Genomic DNA, 20,038 nt, shown 5'->3' on the forward strand with positions numbered 1-20,038 from the left:
CCAATCCCCATACCTACGAGGGAAGGACAGGATGGGTAGGTAGAGTGTGTGGAAGAGTCGAACCCCACTGTCTGTAGCTCTGAGCAGGTAAGAGGAGAGTGACCAGCAACTAGAAGGGATTCCTACCCCTTCCCAGTGAGCTCCAGGGGCAGACTCACTACTCTCTTGGCCGCATTCTGCACGATAGTGTCCTGAGCCTTGTGAGCCAGCCAGTGCAAGCGAGCCTGGGGTGGATGGCATTGGAGCTGCTGAAGTAATGCTGTCTGACTTACATTCCCTGGGGATGTCCAGGGAAACCAGATGTCTGGCCAATGAGGCGATCGCCGGAGCAAAATCTTTAAGTAAATACATAGTCACTCACTTCCTTTTCCTCTACACTGCTTGCCCCACCCTCCTCTGCTTTTTGTACCCAGCCCTCCCTTCCTACCTCTGCCTACCTGCCCCCTGGACCACAGCCTCCCTGCCACTCCCTTCCCAGCCCCCAACCCTACAACCAGCTTCTCCATCCTCCCTTCAGCCCCCTGCCATCTAAGGAGCATAAAAGGAAACCTCAGAGCACCTGTACAAATGCATAAATACAAACATTAACATTGTTTCCTGAGCACTCACTGTGTGCCAGGTACTGGGCTAAATACTTGTTTATGTACATTATCTCATTTACTCTTCACAGCAACCTTGAGATGCGGGTACCATACATCATTCAGGGTAAGGATCTGAGATCAGAGTCCCAACCTTGTCATTTACCAGCTGTGTGACTTTAGTAAAATCACTTAACCTCTCTGAGCCCTTGTTTCCTCATCTATAAAATGGGGAGATCAATAATACCTACCCTCTATGGCTGTGTGAGGATATAAAGAAAGAAAGTGCTTAGCACAGTGCTTGGCACATAGTCTGGCTGGCTCATGCCACTGTTATCATTATTTTTATCCTCTTTTTAGGTGAGGAAACCAGGGAGCTTAAGTCATGTGCCAAGGTCACATGTGGCTAGAACAAGGCAGAATCAGAGTTTGAACCAAGTCTTCCCAGTCTTGTCTGAGGGTCTGTAAACTGGGACTGGGTCAGATATCCTATCCCTTTCCCCCCAGCATCAGAGGCCCCTCTTTTTCCTTGCCTGTGGAAAGGAAACTAGAACTCAAGGAGCTGGAGTGAGCCTCCTGGATCCCTAGTGACAGCCAACATCCCACAATGCTCTCGGGAATGTGTGCACACACGCCCACCTGCAAGGCCCAGAGGAATCCAGGCTTTAGACTTGAAAGGTAATTCAATCCACCGTGTTTCCTCCCCTCCCCCGCAGCACTGGGTGTTCCTGACAGCAGTGACACAGACCCAGTTTCAGAAGACCAACCCCACAAGTGCAAAGCCTGTGTGGCCTCGCTCACAGGCCGCCCCCCTTGGTGCAGCACATGTTCCCCTTACTGGAGACACAGCCCACCCTTGGCCTCTCCATACCTCCTCTGGCCTTGTCAACTCTCCACCCTTCCTCAGCTCCCCCAATGTGTAGGCTCCTTGTTCCTGACCCTTGCCCTCAGACCCCAGACCCCAGACTCAGGGTCACTTGTTATTGAAATGGACAAAGACTGCCCCTGTGTGTCTCCCTTCACCTACCACCTCTAATCCCATCCCCAGCCCTTTCTTTCCATCCAGTGGTCCTGCCCAGCCTAGGCTCGCAGCCTGGTGCCCAGCACTTGGGACTGTCACAGGAGGAGGCCTAGAGTAACTCAGAGCTCCTATTTAATTAATAATGAGTAATATGTCAACATGTGATTAGAGGAGGAGGGCATGTGGCTGTGCTCCACGGCCCCTGCCCTGGGGGAGTCCCTCCACACATGCCCCTGCATGCCTCCAGACTCCCATCTCTGGCCAGATTCCCCTCTCGCCCACCCTCTCAGGTTCACACTGGGTCCTGGGGCTGGCTCTCTGACTGGTAGTCCCCATTCATCCAGCCCTCAGGACCTTCCTCACTGAATGCTGCCCCAACAACTTGTCCCCTGTTCTCCACTTGCCAGAAGGCACTCATTCTCTGCAGTCATGGGGGTCCCAGACTCTCCTGGCATCACAACTTTGTGAGGTGCCAGGCCAGTTCCCCATTCCCACCTAGGCCTTGAGTGCTTGGAACAAGAAATTCCACAAAAGAATGCACAGCAAGTCAAGCCCCACATCCCTTCTGCCTCCTACACTTGGCTCCTGTATTCTGTTTCCCTCCATTTTCCTCACTCACCCAGGAGGGGGACCCTCCAGAGACCCTCCCCATCTCAGGCAGTCCCCTGTCCTCTTCCTCTCAACTTCTGTGAGAACTTCTTGGTGATAGGAAGGCAGCATCCCCTCTCCCTCCCTGCCCTCCACACCCCAGTGCAGTGGCCTAGGGAGGAAAGCATGCCCAGGTTAGAGTGTCTCCCTCTGGTTTGTCTGGAGGTGGGAGCTGCGGAGGGAGAGCCCCACCGCCACATGTTAGTGGGCACCTCTTTAATGATGGGCGTGGCTCACATTTCCCAGTAGTCTAGTTAGCACTTCTACCATTACTCGAGCCCTAGGGACCTGCTCGATCAGATTTATCCCTGGCCCCTCCCCAGAACAGTTTTTGGTATTTTCACCAGCTCTCCTGACATGGCACATATGCTCCCCACACACACACTCCCACCCAGCACTGTGGGGCAAAGGGCCTGGCACAAAGTATCAATTAGCTACAAACATGGCAACAAACAAGATCAACACTTACATGGGGCACTTCCTATGTGTGAGGCAAGGGCCTGGCAAGCCTTGGCCTGCTCATTTACACAGCAGCCTTCAGGAGTCCTGGGTGTAGCACCCCGCTCTTCACCAGGAGATATTTGGCCCTGATGGTTACTGATGGAGGGCAATAAGTAGGTGAGAGGAGTGAAACCAGGGGTGATGGGGTGTCAGGAGCAGGAGAGGGTTCCAGAAAGTGGTGTGAGGAAGGGGTGAGGAGTGGAGGGAAAAAGTGTGTGAGGAGTGAAGGGTGTAAGCCCAGGAGCAGTGAAGTGCAAGGAGTGAAACAGGAGGTGAGGGGTGTGTCAGGTATGGGAGAGGGTGTATGGGGGAGTGGTATGAGCCCAGGTAAGGGAAGGAGAGGAGGTGAGGGGTGAAAGGGCAGTATGAGGATAAAGTAGGAGGTGGAGAGAGTGTCAGGTGTGTGTGGGTGTGTGAGGTGGAGGGTGGGGAGGCGTGAGGGGTGTGAGGGGTGAAAAGGCAGTGTGAGAACGAGTGGGAGGGGGAGGGCGTGTCAGGTGTGCAGGGGTGTAAGGGGCACAAAGTGGTTGAGGGAGAAAGTGAGAAAGGTACACAAAGGTGTGAGGATTCTGAAGATTCCTGAGGATCCAGAGGACCTGAGCAGGGGAGAGGAGTGGAGGGAGAGGAATACGGGTAACAAGGGGAGGGGTGGGTAGGTCTGAGGAGTTTTGACAGTTTGGCTTTTGTCCCTGTCCACATCCCCAGCTGCTGCAGCCCTACCAGACCTGGCTTCACTGCCAGGCTCATTTCAGGGATGGGTGGAAATTTCCATTTCAGCAAAATCCATTTGTAAAGCCCTAGAGCTTTGAGCCTCATTCTGCTCTGCCTGCCTGGCTCTGCCTGCTTGGCTTTGGCCTGCCCAACCAGCCCTACTCTCTACCCCAGACCTCCCTCTGCTCTCCCTCCCCAGCAGGCAGGATTTGGTTTCAGTGCCTGGCCTCCCCCAGACTCCACCCCAATCCCATCACTATAGCCTACAGAGGAGCCCACACCTGCTGAGCATTTTGACATCTTGGGGTGCCCCCCAGGGTCTGGCAGTTTCCCCCCAGGAAACTGTTCACTGCCTTGCCCTCAGTCAGAGTACCCTCTGCTCACAGTCTGTCCTCACTGGCCCTCTTCTTCAAAATAACCCTATTTACACCTTTTCATTTTATAAATAGGAAAATGGAGGTCCAGCAAGGAAAAGGCACTTATTTGTCCAGAGCCACACAACTGGTTGGTGTGCACAGCCAATGTTACCCACTTGCCTAGAGGTGGAATTTTAGGGGGAAAAAATCATGCAAACTTAGGTTCGAATCCTGGCTTTGTTGAAGAGGTATGCCTTCAACAAGTGGTTTTACTTCTCTGCACCTTATTTTGCTTATCTACTAAATGGGGCTCATGACCATTGTCATGACCAGGCTAGTGTGAGGATGGTGAGTTGACCATAGCCACATATAGCAAAGTGGGGGTGGGTAGTAAAAGCCTCTGGGCCCTCAAGTTCTCAGGGCAGGCAGGAGCAAACACCAGTTCCAGATTCTTTTCCTTGGTCCACCCTTTTCCCAGATCCACAGAAACTGCAGTGACCGGCAGGGATGACAGGGCCAGGGACCGAGGCTCTGGGTGGGAAGATGAGCTGCAGCCTCCTGGGGTAGATGACAAACAGCTTGGGTTGTCTCACTCAGGCCTCTTAGCAGGCTTTCCTCCTGAGTCCATAAAAAGTGGCCACTCTGGGGAGCCAAAACATAAGAGACTCTTGAAAAGTGAGAACCGGTTGAGAAAGGGATGATGGGGAGTGGGAGGGAGGAGTGGGTGGGTGATGTGTATTGAGGAGGGCACCTGTTGGGATGGGCACTGGGTGTTGTATGGAAACCAATTTGACAATAAATTTCATATTTTTTAAAAAAGTGGACACTCTGGACTCAGGGAGGACAGGTGAGTCCTGCGTGTCCAAGCCAAAGTTGTACATCGGAAGAAAGGCTAAGCTCCCCACAGGCAGGGCAGGGTCTGTCTTCCTCACTTCTGTACCCTGGCACAGCATGTGGCAGAGAGGTTTTACCCCTCAGGCCCTGCCACAGCTAGAGGCAACTCAGGACAGATCTTAGTAGCCAGTATAGAGAAAGCACAAAGGGCCACCTGACCTAGGCTGCACTCTACCCAAGTACTATGTCCTAGGCACACCCTGTGGCACATGCCCTGGCACATGTTGGAGCCAGCCTCAGCTCTAGCACGTGTCCTAGCACACCCTCCAGCTGCTGGCCTCCTCCCCTCAGCCCCCTCAGGAATCCCAGGCCCCATCTGCTCCACTTCCCTGTATCTCCCCTGAACATCTGGATTGCTTCTGAAATCTGGCTCCTGGCTCCATCCAGAGGGAACTGCTAGGTGGAAGAGGAGACTCCTGGGTCCCATTAGTTCTGAGCTGGGGCCAGGGAAGTCTCTTCCTGACCCCTCACACCCACCCTGCAGCTGCCAGAATGAACAGGCCTAATAGGTCCTGGTCCTGGTCCGTACCTCCTGCTTTCCCTACCTTTGGGCACCCCTCACCTGTAGGGGTTGTAACTATGCCCTTCTCTCATCTACACATAACATACCTACACAGCCTCCCAAAGTCTGCCTAAGGGCAATTCCATTCGCTTGAAAAAAATATGATCTGAATGTATTTAATATCACTGAACTGTATACTTAAAAATGGTTAAGATGGTAAATGTACAAGTACTTTACCACAATTAAAAAATTGAAAAAAAATACCTCAAACCCTAATCTATTCATTTGTTTAGCTTTGTACTCTACGTACAAAGGTTCCCAGAACATCCCAGCAAGAGCTGTCCTCCAGAATCTCACACCCCAGAGCCCAGGCTGTCCTCCCCCCTCCCATTCTTTTTGATGTGGTAGTGGGGTGCCTTTGGTCCAGGGTAGCAGTATTTCTGAGTCCCAGTTCAGAGTCACCCAGGCTAGGAGGGCCAGGCTGGGAATAAGCCTCACTTTTGTCTGTGCCTTTCCCTCCACTATCTCTCCCTTACTTCCACCTCACCAGCTCTCTCCTACTCTCTCCTGGCAATCCAATTCTTTTGGGAGAGGGCCTTACCTATGTGGGATGCTCTCCATGGTCCTGAACCACCAGGTCTGGGGGCAGGCTTGCTTCTTCGTAGCTTTGAGGAGTCACTTTGTTGGTCACTCCTGGCCAACATCTCCAAGGCATACTGACCCCGGTAAGGAAGGAAATAAAAGTGGAAGAGAAGGCAGTGGAGAGACAAATAGAGACAGAGCGTGTGAGACACGTAAGGACAGAGAAAGGGATCACCATGAGACTGACAGGAGAAAAAAAGTGACTATTGTTCCTTCTGAGGAAGGTTATCTTCTCTCTTGATACTTGGGTGTGGGTCAAGACCCCTCCCCCACCTTATGCAAATTCCAGCTCCTGTTTGACCCTGAAACTCTAGTTGTGCCACCTTCCAGTTCCTTCTTTCACACTCTGTCCTTGGCCCCTCCCTGACTTGGGGTAGCTGTGGGTTGGCAACCACTGCTAGTACTGGTCCTAAAGGCTCAGCTGTTGCTGCCTTCTTCCTGAAAGCTGAGAGAGAAGACCTCTTTCCAGACTTCTCTCATCCCCTGCTTCTCCAGGAGCAGACTGGGGCACAGAAGGCCTGTTCAGTCACCCTAAAAACACCACCCCCAGTCCCCTCCTGAAAGGAGGGGTGCCTATAGCACTAGGGGAAGGGAGGGAAGGCGTTTACAGACAGACCCAGACTGGGAGCCCCCAAGGACAGCTCCTGGGAGGAAGGAGCTAGGGAAACAGAAAAGAGTGGAAAGCGGTTTCCTCTAGGTTATGGCTGTTATTATTTATTTATTCATGTATTTTTTATTAAGCAGGAGATGTCGGCCTAATGAGCAAGAAGCCCAACAGGCTCTGAGGGTGGAGCTGGGGATAATGGGGTGCTATACACACACACACACACACACACACACACACACACACACACACACACTATCCCCCACATGCACACAGGATCTCCTCTCCAGCTGTAGGGGACCACCTCAATGGCTTGAAGTCCCTAGAAGGCTTTCCTCTTCCAGCTCCCTCCCTCACCACTGCACCTCTACCTGTACTGGAGGGCCCCCCCCAGCACACATCATGTCTCTACCCCATCCCCCTATCAGACTGGGACAGACTTTTCTCTCTCCTCTCCAGCCTTACCGGGCTCTGCGGATGCTAGAACCAGAGATGGAGTCTTGGAAGGGATTCTCCTTAGAGAATCCTCTTCCTGTACCTGACCTTTTAATATCCCATTTGATCCCCAATTGACCCCCCCCCCCAAATTCTTTACAATTGGTCAGAACCCAGTTTAGGGTCACACATGGCATCTGATCATTATGTGCATTAAATTCTTTAAGATGATGCATTCTCCCCACTTTTTTTTTTTTTTCTGGCCACTGACCTATGAAACATTCAGATCAGTTTCCCTATAGAATTTCCCTTCTTCGAGTGTCTGGTTACTTCCTTGTGCTGGTTTACTTCCTGTAAACCAGAAGTTAGATCTAAGGGCTAGAATAATTCAAGTTAAATGTTTTTAGCTAGAACACATGTGAGGTAATGTCATTTACTTCACTTTGCATCATGTCAGAAGACACATAATATTAATCTTTCCACCATTAGAAACACTCAGAGAGACACCAGCTGATGATAGTTATGATTTTCTTCCCACCTTGTTTCTAGAAAATAACATTTGTGGGTTACCCTGGCTCCAAACAGATGTTGATTTCCCCAACAACCATTCTCCTAATGTTTTTTAATGCTAGTCCATAATCTTTGCCTGATTATGGATTAAAAATTTTTTTCAATGTTTGTTTTGAGAGAGAGAGAGAGTGGGGGAGGGGCAGAGAAAGAGTGGACAGAGGACCCAAAGAGGTCTCTGCACTGACAGCAGAAAGCCCGATGTGGGGCTCGAACTCACGAACCATGAGATCATGACCTGAGCTGAAGTCGAACGCGTAACCAACTGAGCCACCCAGGCGCCCCTGATTATGGATTTTTAAAGATGAGAAAACTGAATTTCAGATTGGGAAAGTCCCTCAAGCTCACACAATCAACAAACTAGGAATCTGTCTAGTAGTCAAGTTTTTGTCGTCTTTCCTGTCACACTGAGTCAGGTGCACATTAGGTGCCTCGTACACATTTAAATGAAAATCTGTGAGGAAAGGGATTCCCCTCTCTGTAAACTAGTCTGACCAGAAATGGAAAGGCCCAACCCTACTCCATGCTACTAACAATAGTGCCAATGAGGCAGCTTAGCATGGGCCATGTGGTAGCATGTACTAAAATTAGCTTCTTTGATCCTCCCAACAAACCTGCAAAGTATACATTATTACTACCGTTCCCCCCATTTTACAGGTGAAGAAAATGAGACCCCAAGAGGTAAAGTAGTTGCCTAAGGCCAAAGAGTTAGTGATCAATGAAGCCAGGATTAGTTCTTATGACCCTAAATTCTGAGCACTTTACAATCACCCTGATCTAGCCTCTCAAGCTGGTCTTCCTCCATCTTGAGACTAAAGAGTCTCAAGTTTTAACTAGCAAGAGAGTCTCTGCCTTATGTGGGCTGATACTGACGCTGCTGACAGTTCTATAGCCATCTGTCAGCATTAACCAGGGCATCAGAAGTTCCCTGGGTCTCTTCTGCTGGCCTCTACCCACCAAGCAGCTCTCTCCAGCCCATGAACTTGCCGGAATCTCACCTGGTTCCTCTAGCCCCTTCACCCAGTTAACCCCTTCCACACTCCATCCCCCCACCCCCCCACTGTGCCCACTCTAGGGCTTAATGTCCTCATCAGAGTCCTTTACACTTGCACAACAACCCACAGTTTATGAAACACTTCCTTTTTCTCACTGGAGCCCCCACAACTATTCTGTGAAGGAGGCAGGGATTATGGGCTCCATTTTACAGATGTAGACATTGAGGCTTAGTAAGGAAAGCTCTGGGCCCAGAGTTGCCCTCTAGTCAGCATTTTCAAAGAGGGATCTCAGTGCTCCTGCCATCTCAGGACCAACCCCAGAAAATTATATTTTGCTGCTGTTTGGAATGAGAGGCTTGTCTCAGGCCGGGGCAAGGGGTGGGGCTGTGGCCTAAGCTCATCTGGGCCTGGAGCAGGGGCCATGGGGTCAGCTCTGTATCTTCCAGCCCCCTCAGGGATCAAGTCTCTGAAATGTCACCAGCACCTAGGGCATCCTGGGAAATGTCAACAAATGCTGATTTAGGTCTCTTAGTAGAGGCAGAGTCACCCTCTACCATTTCTCAGGAGCAGAAGCCAAAGAGCCCTTACAGTGAGCCCAACCCCACCGTTTTATAGTTGGAGGAACTGAGACCCAGACTCACAGAGCAAGCTGGTGGTTTTTTCTCTGGAAACACTGAGGGTCACTGATGGATGTCCACTCACCCACCCTATTCCTCATTCCCTCTTACTTTCTATCTTCCTCCGAGCTTGGAGCCTGTACCCCTTTGAGTCAAGACACTGATTTCCAGCAGCCAGAGAAGAGGGAGGGCCTGGGGAGCTGTTCAGGACTGTGGGCTTGGCATTAGGGGCTACACTATGGAGAACAGTTTGAGCCAGCACCATGCAGGCCTCTGTCCTCCCCACCCCCTCACTTCACTGACACCTGGACCAGGCTCTTCCAGAAGAGAGAAAATAAAGGTCTTGCTGAATGGCAGAGCGTGGGCTGACAGTAGTCTCCATGTGCTCTGGGAACCTGCCAACCTCTCCAGCCCCAAAGTAGCCAGCACTCCTGCCATCTCTCAACCTCCTCTGTGGGAGCCCGTTGCTTCATCATTCCTACACCCTACCCAGGCAAGGCTGCTTCTTGCCTTGGCCCAGTTAGTGCTACTAAGGCTCTGCCCATTCATTTTCACCTTTACCGGTGAAAGGACCCCACCTCCCATCTCAGGGACTCCTCCCTAGGGCCTTGGGGAGTCTGGGTCCCCTGTTTTCAGCTGCAGAGTTCACAGACTTTCCTGGCCCTCTCCTACTTGTAGTATACGGTGAGGCTGTGTCCTCTCTGTGCTGTGTCTGTCTCTGTTTGCACTGAGAATAGTGAAGGGAGGGCCTGTCTGCATTTGTGCTTATCCTCCATACTTGCCATATCACAGGTGCACAGTCACTGAGGAAATAAATACTGAGGTCCCAGATCAGGCCTGAACATTACTTGATAGTCTGCATTTCCACCCTAGAACAATTTGCAGCTGGTCTTCCCCATACAGACTATAAGATCCTTGAGTGCAGAGATCATGTCTTCCTGATACACTTCTACATCCTTAGTGATTAACTCAGTACTTGGCCCACAGTAGGCACCTAATAAATCTTCATGCATGGGAATATGTAAATGGATGGGTGGACAGATGGACAGACAGACGATGGATGAACACCAATGAATGAATGATCTAGGCAGGTTATTTTTTTATCCTCTTAATATGGTGGGAAAATGAGACAGAGGATGGAAACCTGGAAAAAGCTTCCCAGATGTTACATGGTGGAGTCAGGATTTTAATGCAAGGAAAGCTAGCCCAGGAAGCTTGGACTACTGACCAGGGAGTAAGGTGACAGAGGTGGGGTGGGGGGGTCGGATGGAAAAGCCTCAGGGCTGAAGGCAAGGCAGAGGGAGCCTCTGCCCAGGGGGAAGGACTTTCCTGGAATTATCTTGCTGCCAGGTGGAGAAGCAGGGAAGCCTAATTGTTTTTTTCAGTTCCAGGAGCTGGGTCCATAAATCATGACTCCATTTAAGACAGGGGTACCTCCTCTCTGGAGACCTAGGTGTGACTTGATGTACATTCCTAGTGACATGCGGAGGCTTGCAGCCTCCATATGCAGGTGCCATGCCACCCTTGCCCAGACTAGAAGGCACCACTCAATAGGGCCTGCCAGTCTGCTGTTGTGTGTGAGGTATGCAGCCCTGTAGGAGGAGCAGGTGGGGGAAGGGGCCCAGGAAAGGCAGAGAGCCCAGGAAGGGAGAGAATGGGAGAGTGGTGAAGGCTCTAATAGCCTTCCTTTGGTGAAGTCAATCTCATTTACCATTTATTGAGTGCCAACCTTGTGCCGGACACTGTGCTGAGCACTCGGACCCTCAGGATGGCTCATATGTGTGTGTGTGCATGCGTGCGTGCGTGCATGTGTGTGTGTGTGTGTGTGTGTGTGTGTGAGAGAGAGAGAGAGAGAGAGAGAGAGAGAGAGAGAGAGAGAAGAGAAAGAGAAAGAGAGAGGCAGGCAGCTACAGAGACAGTAATCACAACATGGGTGATAAGTGCTTGAGAGGGATGTACAAAGTGCTCTGGGAGCTCAGAGCACCAGGCCATTAATTCTTCCCCTTAAGAATTTAAGGTGGGGAAAGATTTTGGAACACTTCACAGAGGAGGAGGTGTTTTGGCTGGATTGGGTCTTTTCAGAGGCTGGAAGAGGAAGGGAAGGGTATTTTAGGCAGGAGAGCATGTGCAAAGGCAGGGGCTATGAAAGTGGAAGGAGAAAACTTGTGTATGACTAGAGCAGAAGGGAGGCAGGAGGAGAAACTGGACAGTGAGCCTCCGGCCAGCATTTGCGAGGCCATGAATGGTCCTACTAGAGAGCTTGGACTTGATCCAGTCGTGGGCAAAGGGGAGCCATTGAAGAATTTTAAGCAGGGGTGTGACAGGACTAGATTTGTGTCTTAGAAAGCCTTCTCTTGGGGGGATAGAATGAACCAGGACCGTGGCCAAGGGGCAGAGAGAAGGGAATGGATTCTGGAGTTATTGTGGAGAAAAATGGGCAGGACATTTTCCTTCCTAGGTAATTATTTTGGACTTTCCTGCCTTTCTACCCAGGCTCCATGTTTCCCTGGGGAAGGAGCTGTTCCCTCCTTTCTCTGTGTCTGGTGCAGACTTCTGCATTCACAGAGCTGAATTACAGGGTCTGATTGACTGACAAGAACGGAGCAGTAGAACTGGCTCCCAGTGGCTGGAGAGTCCTGCTCTGAGGATGAGCTGGTGACTTCTCTCCAATTCAGTCCACAAGCCCCAGAGCAGGGTGAGGCTTAACCCAGGCCTCTGGGGAATGTCCATGAGGTCCTACCCTCCCTCCCTTCCCTTCTTTTCCTTTCCTCCCTCCTCCTCCTCCCCAGAGCCCAAGCCTTCTTGCTGGGAGGCTCTCAGAGCTAGCAGAGCTGTGGATGAAATGGTTCGGTGGCTCCAGCCCAGCTGCTGCCATGGCAACCAGGCTGCCTGCCAGACCCACAGTCAGGAGCAGACCCAGCATTCCTGCTGCAGAACTACAGTTCCCAGAATGCAAAGCACCTGGGGCTAGAAGAGAAATCCACCTCTTAGATGGGTATCCAGTAAGAGTCTTCCAACCAGAAAGAGGACACATATGAGCACCACCAGAGAAACACAGGACAGAATAGGGGAATCTGGGGGGTCAGAAAGCAAGGCATACTTCTGGAGGGAAGTCTGGGAACCCCTCCTTAACAGTGGCCCACTGGACAGCCCAGAAAAAGGCCAATGGCTATAGGAAAGTGCAAAGGCTGGCGATGGGTACTTAGTCTTGGTTTTGCCACCAACCTGTGCTGTTGCTTGAAAACTGTCTTTCAAAAACTACTTCTCTTGTTCTCCACTAGCACCTTTGTGGTCTGAGCCCAGATGGCTGCAATGCACTACTTATTGGTCTTTTTGCCTCACTCAAGCCCCTCCCTTCCTTCTTCATACTGAAGCCTGAGTGACCTTTTCAAAATGCAATTCTGATTATATCACTGCTGCCTGTGCCTGCCCCCCTGCTGTTTAAACTCTTCAGCATTTAAACCCTTTGCTCTGAGAAGAAGAAAAAAATCCCTTACCTCACCTGACAAGGCCCTGCATGGTTTGGCTTCTGCCTGCTGTCCAGCCTCCCCCTTCACCCCACAATTCCAGACCTTCTGGATTTTAGTTCTTTGTAGAATACATGCTCCTTTCTACCACAGGGCCTTCACACATGCTTTTCTGTCTCTCCAGAACACCTTTTCCTCTACTGTTGCTCCACCCACCCATCTCCATCTCAGAGAAATACCGCCTTCTCAGGAATTTCCCTGACCTACTTAACCCAACAAAATCCCCCTTTTGTGTACCCTTGTTGCCACCACAAACCTCTATAAAGCACCTGTCACAGTTGCATACAGTATTTGTATGATTATTTGACAACTATCTATCTCTCCACCAGATTGCAGCCTCTGTGAGAGGAGGAAGAGTGACTTTTTGTCTACCAGTGCATCTTCAGGGTCTACCACTGTGCTTGACACATCACTGATGCTCAAGAGCCATTTATTGAACAAGTTGCTCTGTTTAAGCCGCAGTCTTCCCAGCTGAATGTCCACTACATGCCAGGCACTGTGAGTGGTGGTGCCAGGGATATGGTAGTAGACAAGATAGGCATGGTCCCCCCTACCAGGGAGCTCACAGTCTGGTGGGGGGAAGATAGACACTGAATACATAATGACAAGAGAGCTGAGTGTTGCAAGTGGTAGAGGATGTAGAGCTGTGGTAGCACAAAGCCAGGACATCTGGGAAGGTCCAGCAAGGAAGAGAGGTAGGATTATCAGATGAAAGGGATGGAAGAGTATAAAAGAGCATTGCAGGCAGAGGGAACAGCATGAGTAAGGGTGCTACTCAGGCATAAGAGAGCCTGGAGTGCTTGAGGCATGAAGTAAGGCCAGAGTTGCTGGAGTGTAGAATGAATGGAAGGTGGTCTTAGTTCCATCTACATGCCTTGATTTTACTAGGCAGAAGTGGCATAGAGTGAGCTATCTTTTCAAACTGGCTGGCCCTTGTGTTCTGTACTCCTCCCCCTGTTCTCAGACGCAGGTCGAGGTCCAGCATAAACATACCCAGGCTATTCCACTGCTCAGGCACACTGTCCTTTACCTCCAAGAACCTACTGCTGTGTTTCAGGTGTCCTGTGTGGGCCATGCCTGTGTCTGGTATGACGGGGCTGTGACATTTGGAGTGTGTGCGCGCGTGTGTGTGTGTGTGTGTGTGTGTGTGTGTGGAGGGGGGCATATGCTGGGGAGACAGTCAATCAATCCTGGAGCATACATTGCTGACAAGTCTAGGAGAGGTCTCATGAAGAGGCAGGGAGCCTGGCCTGGAGCTTGAGGGTGGTCTGCTCAGTTTGCTTGGGAAATGAAGCATGATTTACCAGCTGAAGAAACATCAACGGGTTAGGGAGCAGAGGCCCCTGAGCATGGGGCAGGGAGGGGTCCTTCTCCTCCTCACATCTGTTGCTGTCTTCCTCTTCCTCTAGGATCCTGGGTCAGGTGGGGGAATTGTCCCCAGTAGGCTCCCCAAAGGAAAGGGAGCTTTTCCTTTAAACTTGGGGGCTCTCAAAGAAGTAGCTCCCAGTGTATATGTAGAATGAGGTGGCAACTTCCTGGAAATAATGGAATTTAGCTTCTTCATTCCCCTTGCAGGTAGTGCAACAACCACACGTGCATGTGTGTGCGCACACACACACACACACACACACACACAGCAGCAGCAGCAGCCTAGATCCCTGGCTCTGCCGAGACCTCCCTGGAGCAGGAGCCTTCAGTTCACCCATTCCCCAGAATAGTGTTTCTCAAAGTGTGAACTTAAGACCCACATCAGATCATGTGAAGTACTTGTGAAGATGCATGTTGCCAGGGGGCTCTGATGCAATGAATCACGGACCACATTTTGAAAAGCTTTCTTTTGGAGGATACCTAATTCTGTCCAAAGAACTAATGAAGCATTCCCTTCCCCAGAAATGTCTCCTCAAATCCAGCCAGGGATGAAATCCTTGGCAATCCCATCCTGGATCCCTGCCAGGAGGACAAGCCAGCCCTGGCCCTTCAGACCTTTCACCTCACACAGTCAATAATATTTAGCAAAGACCTACTAGGTGCTAGGTGCTGGGGTCCTGAGAAGAACATAGCAGCCATGAATCCTGCCCTATGGGTCTTCTAATTTAGGGGTGAGGACAAATATTTTAAAAGTAAATAAATAAATAAACAAAATAATAGTGGTAATTGCTCTGAAGATGATAAAACATAGCTATCAAAGAAAGTGCCCAGGGGACCTGCTTAATTCAGGGGTTTAGGGAAGGAGGCCATCTTAGTTCTTGTGGAGAACAGCATTCTTAAAATGAAAGAAAAAAACCTTTCCTCTCCTTTTGCTACTTTTTTTTTTCTTTCCTCTTGTCTTTCTTCTCTTTACCTTGGCTTGGCTCTGTTTCTCTGGTAAGACTCCCTCTTTGTCTCCTTCATTCTCTCCTCCTCTGCTTCCCTCCCTCCCTCTCCTATTGCCTCCCTCTTCCCATCCCACCTCCTGCTCTTCTGCTCCCCCCAGAGAAATGGAAGAAACCAGATCCTTCTGCCTCTCAGGCTAGCCAGCAGTAATTGAGCTGTGGGCTTGCTCAGCAGCTGGCCCTGAGACCAGGGCTACAGGAGGTCAGAGGGGAGCTGGAGGTGGAGGGAGAGTCTGAGCAATGGGAGCAGGGAGGGGCCTAGGGAAGGAGAGGGCACTCAGAGGGGCTGGAGGTGGCTGCTGAGCCAGGTAATCTAATCATGGGGTGAGTCATAAAGATCACTCACTCCCGTGCACAGGACGGCCTATGAAATCACATTAATTTGAAGAGGGTGTAAAATCCACGGAGAATTCCCCTCTCTTCCCCACACACATGAAGATAAACTGTCTTCAGCTTCCAATATGATCTTACAACAGCTTGTCAGTGACAAAACAGCCTCAAATCCTCCCATTTATCAAACGGCCAATCCTGTTAGCAGCTTAAAAGAGACATAATTACCTGCGGCCTTTTGTGTGATTCTTTATACTAACGCCGCTTCCTTCTTCCTGGCAGCAGTCCAGAACGTGAGCTCAGAATTCATTCCTGGTAACTGGGGAGATCATCAGAGATGTTAAAGTTGGGGGACAAGAGCGGATGGTTGAGGTGGGAAGTTGTGCATTGTGGGCAAGTCTGGGCTGTGTGTTAGCACCACGGACAGAGCCAGGGCTTGGAGCCTGGGAGCAGCAGCCTGGATGGTGGGGTAAGGAGGAGCCAAGCCCAATGAGTGTGGGCAGAAGCCGGCCGGCCAGCTACGAGCCTGGCAGGCATCTCAAGGACTAAGTTTCAGTTGCCTTTACAGAGCAGTGGAGACTCAGCCCATGGCACATCAGCACTGACAGTAGGGACAGGATGTAGAACAGGCTTGGCCTTTGGATCAGTAATTTGGGGAGACTGCCCCACCCTCAGGTAAAGCCAGGAGCTCCCTCCCTCTTTGACTCCAGTGTGGCTGACACATTTTGAGTTTCCATGACTTCAGACTCTGCTGCACTGCTATTGGGGAGAAGAAGAACGTTCCCAGATAACATTTACTGAATGCTCACTATGGGCCAGGTCCTGTTCTAAGCATTTTGTACATGTCATCTTAATTAATATAAACCTCATGAAAATCTGTTCTATTATCCCATTTTATAGGTGAGGAACCAGAAGGTAAGTGAGGACAAGTCACATATCCAGAACTAATTCAGACTCATGGTCTGCAAGCTGGGCTGTCTACAAGGCAGTCTCTGGCCATGATGAGAGATCAGTTCTGTGGCTCTGGGTTGGTGTCTCTTCCTCTCCACACTTCCTGCTATTCTTCAGCCCAGTCAAGGCAGGTATCTGCTCTCACTGCTTTGGGGAGAGGGATGGGAAAACCACATGACTGATCTTTCCTTCCATGAGAAATAAGACATCTGGAACTGGCTTCTCTCTGGCCAGAGCTGCTCTGCAATTTCATATCTTCATTCCCCCAGCCCCTCCCTCTCTCTACTGGCCCCAGGGCCCTCACCTCTACATATTTCAAGAGGCTGCCTCACCCCTCTCCTCTTACTGCCCACTGCCAACCACCTACTTGCTACCAGCTTTCTCCACACTCCTTTCCATTTTCCAGCAGGCCCAAGGGAATCCTCTGCTGGGAGAAAACCATCAGAGTCCATTTGGAAGCCAGATAAAGGGGCAGACAGTGAGACAGACAGCAAGAGACAGATGAGAGACAGAACAAAAATGAATTTTGAAGTGCTGTTGAGTTAATGATTGTGATCTAATCCTGTTGAGAGATAAAGCCAGGATTAGTAATCTGGGAGTATCTTCCAGAATTTCTAGAACTCAGCTTTAAGTCAGTTGGCTCTCTCTGCTCACCAGCCCTCCATCCTCACCCCTGTCATCTAGAACTCCCTCCCAGACCAGCATCCTTTCCCCCATCCCACCCAGCCTCAGGGCATTCATCACTTGGGTTAGTGATTTATCAAAGACTCCGACAGTGTCTGTTGGCAAAAATCAATCTGTGAAGAATGGGACCAACTCAGGGTCCCCTGTTCTCCTGAGCCCCCCACCATCAATCTGCCCCAGAGTAACTCCATGGCTCTGACATCACCACTGCCCCCAGCCTCACCCCAACCTTGTTTGGGTCCTTTTCTGTTCTTAGAGAGAAGGGAGAGAGGGAAGGAAGAAAGAGGTGAATTAGTGTCTTCTCTCAGATGTTTATTTTGTTGTTTTTAAGCGAGAAAGTCCCAGCTCTATTAAACGCAATCAATAGTTGGCCCAAGAGAAGCTTCCCTTCTCTGAAACATTTGAAATCTGGTCAAATCATTTTGCCCCAATACAAAGTAATTTATCAATTTCAAAACCCTTCTAATCAGTAGAGACTATGGAGTTCCCACTCCTGCCATCTTCAGCTGCAGTGTGCATACACACACACACACACACACACACACACACACACACACACACTGTGCACAATGCACAAACTCCTCTATTCTCTCTGGACACCCCCCCCCCCTTCCTCCTTCCTCCATCTTACCTCCCAGGGACTACAGAATGTCCTCCCCCTCAGCTCAGCCTCCAGGCTGGGTGCCATCCTCAGTGTCTCCAGCCCAGCCTGTGTGCTTCTGGCCCAGAGAGACTATAGGCCCCTGCAGGTCTGCTATGCTTAGCCCTGGGGACCTGGAGGTGGGCATGTGCCCAGCCACAGAGGGCTGCTGAGTGCACTTCTCTCCACCCAGGTAAAAAACCACGTTAAGGGATTTCTGTTTATAAACAGAGCCCAGAACTGGAGCCAGTGGGCTGGGAGGGGCCTAGAGCCACCAAAATCATTCCCTAGGACCTTGGCTCTGGTCTCCAACGGGGCAAGCAGGATCAGCTGTCTGGAGAGGGGTTTGCTGGCTGAACCTGGGGATGATGTCACAACACTCTCCTGCCTCTGAAGCTGCTATTTTTGCCCTCGAGGACAGCCTGTGTCTAAAGGGAGAATGCGACAGTAGTGAAATCACCTTGCAACTCACCCTCACGCTCCTGGGGAAGAGCGGCTAGAGCCTTTGCCGCTCCATTATATTGGATTCTCGGCAGGTCTTTTGTGGCCACCAGCTGCAGTGGCCAGATAGGCCACTGACCTTTGTGGGGGGCACCTACTGAATAGTTGATTCAAATGCTCTCCCTACAATGGACTCTGCTCATTGCTCCCTCAGAGAGCGACTGAGGAAATTGACTCAGCGAGCCAGGGGCCTGCCCCACAGGGGAACTCAGGAGCACAGATGGCACATAAGCTTTCTGAGACCTCTATCACAGAACAGTCAAGCCAGGGGCCTTACTCTGACCTTCAAGGCTCTCCATCAGGCCTAACCAAAAACCTTCAACAGACCTATAACAGCATGCCTAGGACTCTAGGCATTGTAAATGCACATTGTAAATATGTGTGCAATCAATGAATGTGCTGAACTCTCTGTGTAGTTCTGCACCTGCCTTGTGCCTCCTTTCCCCAAATCTATGCCAGCTCTTCTAGGGCTAGGCCCAATGGTTTCACATCTCTTTGGAGCCCTTATAGTTCCTCACCTAGGGCTCTGCACCAAGTAATATTAAACTAGAGTGAGCACAACGCTTATGGTTTATGAGGCATTTTAGTATTAACTGTCTATTCTGCAATAATGCTGGGGGTTAGCTATTATCTTGTTTTACACTGAAAGAACCCAAGGTTCTGTAGACCAAAGGCAGGCTGCCCCAAATGTGCTATTTTGGCATACTAACTATTCAAAATAAAAGTTACTTACAAGATAGTCAGTGCAGGAAGGACACTCAGACCCTCCTCTGTCTCCCTGAAATCAAGAAATATATATCCCATGTGAAAGGTACCCTCTCGGTAGAGGTAGAGAAACATCCTTACCACCAGAGATGAGAAATTTAGAGCCGAGAAGACTACATAAACAACCCTTGTAACTTATTCCAATTTACTAGCCCAGCCTAAATTCTGACGAGAATTCTTTACTAATTGAAGCTCCCAAATTGGAGTTTTCTTTTTCCTATCAACTCCTCACAAATGTATTGTCTCTTTGTCTGAAAAGTATAAAAAACTGCCTGCCTCGGTCATTTCTTTAGGTCTTAAATTCATTATTTGGCCTCCCTGCACATGTAATAAGAGTTTTCATTTTTCTTCCTGTTAATGAGTCTCATGTAAATTTAATCCTCAGTCCAGCTGGAAGACCTTGAGGGCAGAGGAAGAATTTTTCCTTCCTTTTACTTCAATGCGGTGAAGTAATATGTCCCAAACCACACTGAAAGTAAGTGATAAACCTGGGATGCCAATCCAAGTTCTCTGAATCCAAATCCTAAAATCTTCCACATCATTCATTCATTCATTCACTCACCATACAGATGTGGAGCATCCTTCTTATGGCAAACATTAAGCCTTTTTTTATGGCAATCTAAAACCAAGTGACATCCCTTTTCCTTAGGTTGGGAAAAGAGAGACTTCAGGGTGAAGTGCTTTGCCCAGGGTAAGACAGTAAATAGGAGATGGAAATACATTAAACTCAGGCCTTCTGATCTTAAATCTGGAGTCTTCCACATTGCACCACACTGCAGATTCATCAAGGGCTTGCTATATGCCAAACGCTATACCACAGTCTTCGCATTTGGCATGCTTCTGTTAGTATTCCCTTCTATATGTGAAGAAAACAAAACTTTGAAAATTACCATATTCAGAGGCCAGGCTGGGATTTGAACTCTGTTTCTCTGACTCCAGAATCTGAGCTCTAGGTTACACTGCTTACTGATGATGATAAAAGCACTCATTACACATCCAAATAACTGATCTTTATTGAGTGACTGTTCACAATAGATATAAGGTTCATAGCTGTAAACTCTGGACTTCTAGGCTGGCAGCTGGCCCCTGGCCCATACTATTCCTCACAACCACCTCTGTACCTAATAATAACTGCCCACATTTCCTGAGCATTCACTTCATGTCAAGCACTGGGCAGGGCCCCTTATGTGCACTCTC

The 20,038-nt window shown here is 49.9% G+C and overlaps 1 long non-coding RNA gene across 4 annotated transcripts in view; it reads right to left on the reverse strand.

The window, feature by feature from the left end:
• Positions 1–1,087: 1,087 nt before the first annotated feature.
• LOC132681438 (uncharacterized) overlaps positions 1,088–20,038 on the reverse strand; it is a 58,158-nt gene continuing 39,207 nt past the window's right edge. For 3 of the 4 annotated variants that reach the window (XR_009611064.2, XR_009611063.2, XR_009611061.2), the window contains 5 exons: positions 18,810–18,854; positions 15,529–15,619; positions 13,903–14,133; positions 5,813–5,927; positions 1,088–4,457 (listed from right to left, as the gene is read on the reverse strand). This is a non-coding gene — a long non-coding RNA (uncharacterized LOC132681438). The remainder of the gene's footprint in view (positions 4,458–5,812; positions 5,928–13,902; positions 14,134–15,528; positions 15,620–18,809; positions 18,855–20,038) is intronic. The other variant, XR_009611062.2, reaches the window with a different exon arrangement.

The sequence above is a fragment of the Panthera onca genome, chromosome A1 (assembly GCF_046562875.1).
Source record: "Panthera onca isolate mPanOnc1 chromosome A1, mPanOnc1 haplotype 2, whole genome shotgun sequence".
Classification (NCBI taxonomy): domain Eukaryota; kingdom Metazoa; phylum Chordata; class Mammalia; order Carnivora; family Felidae; genus Panthera; species Panthera onca.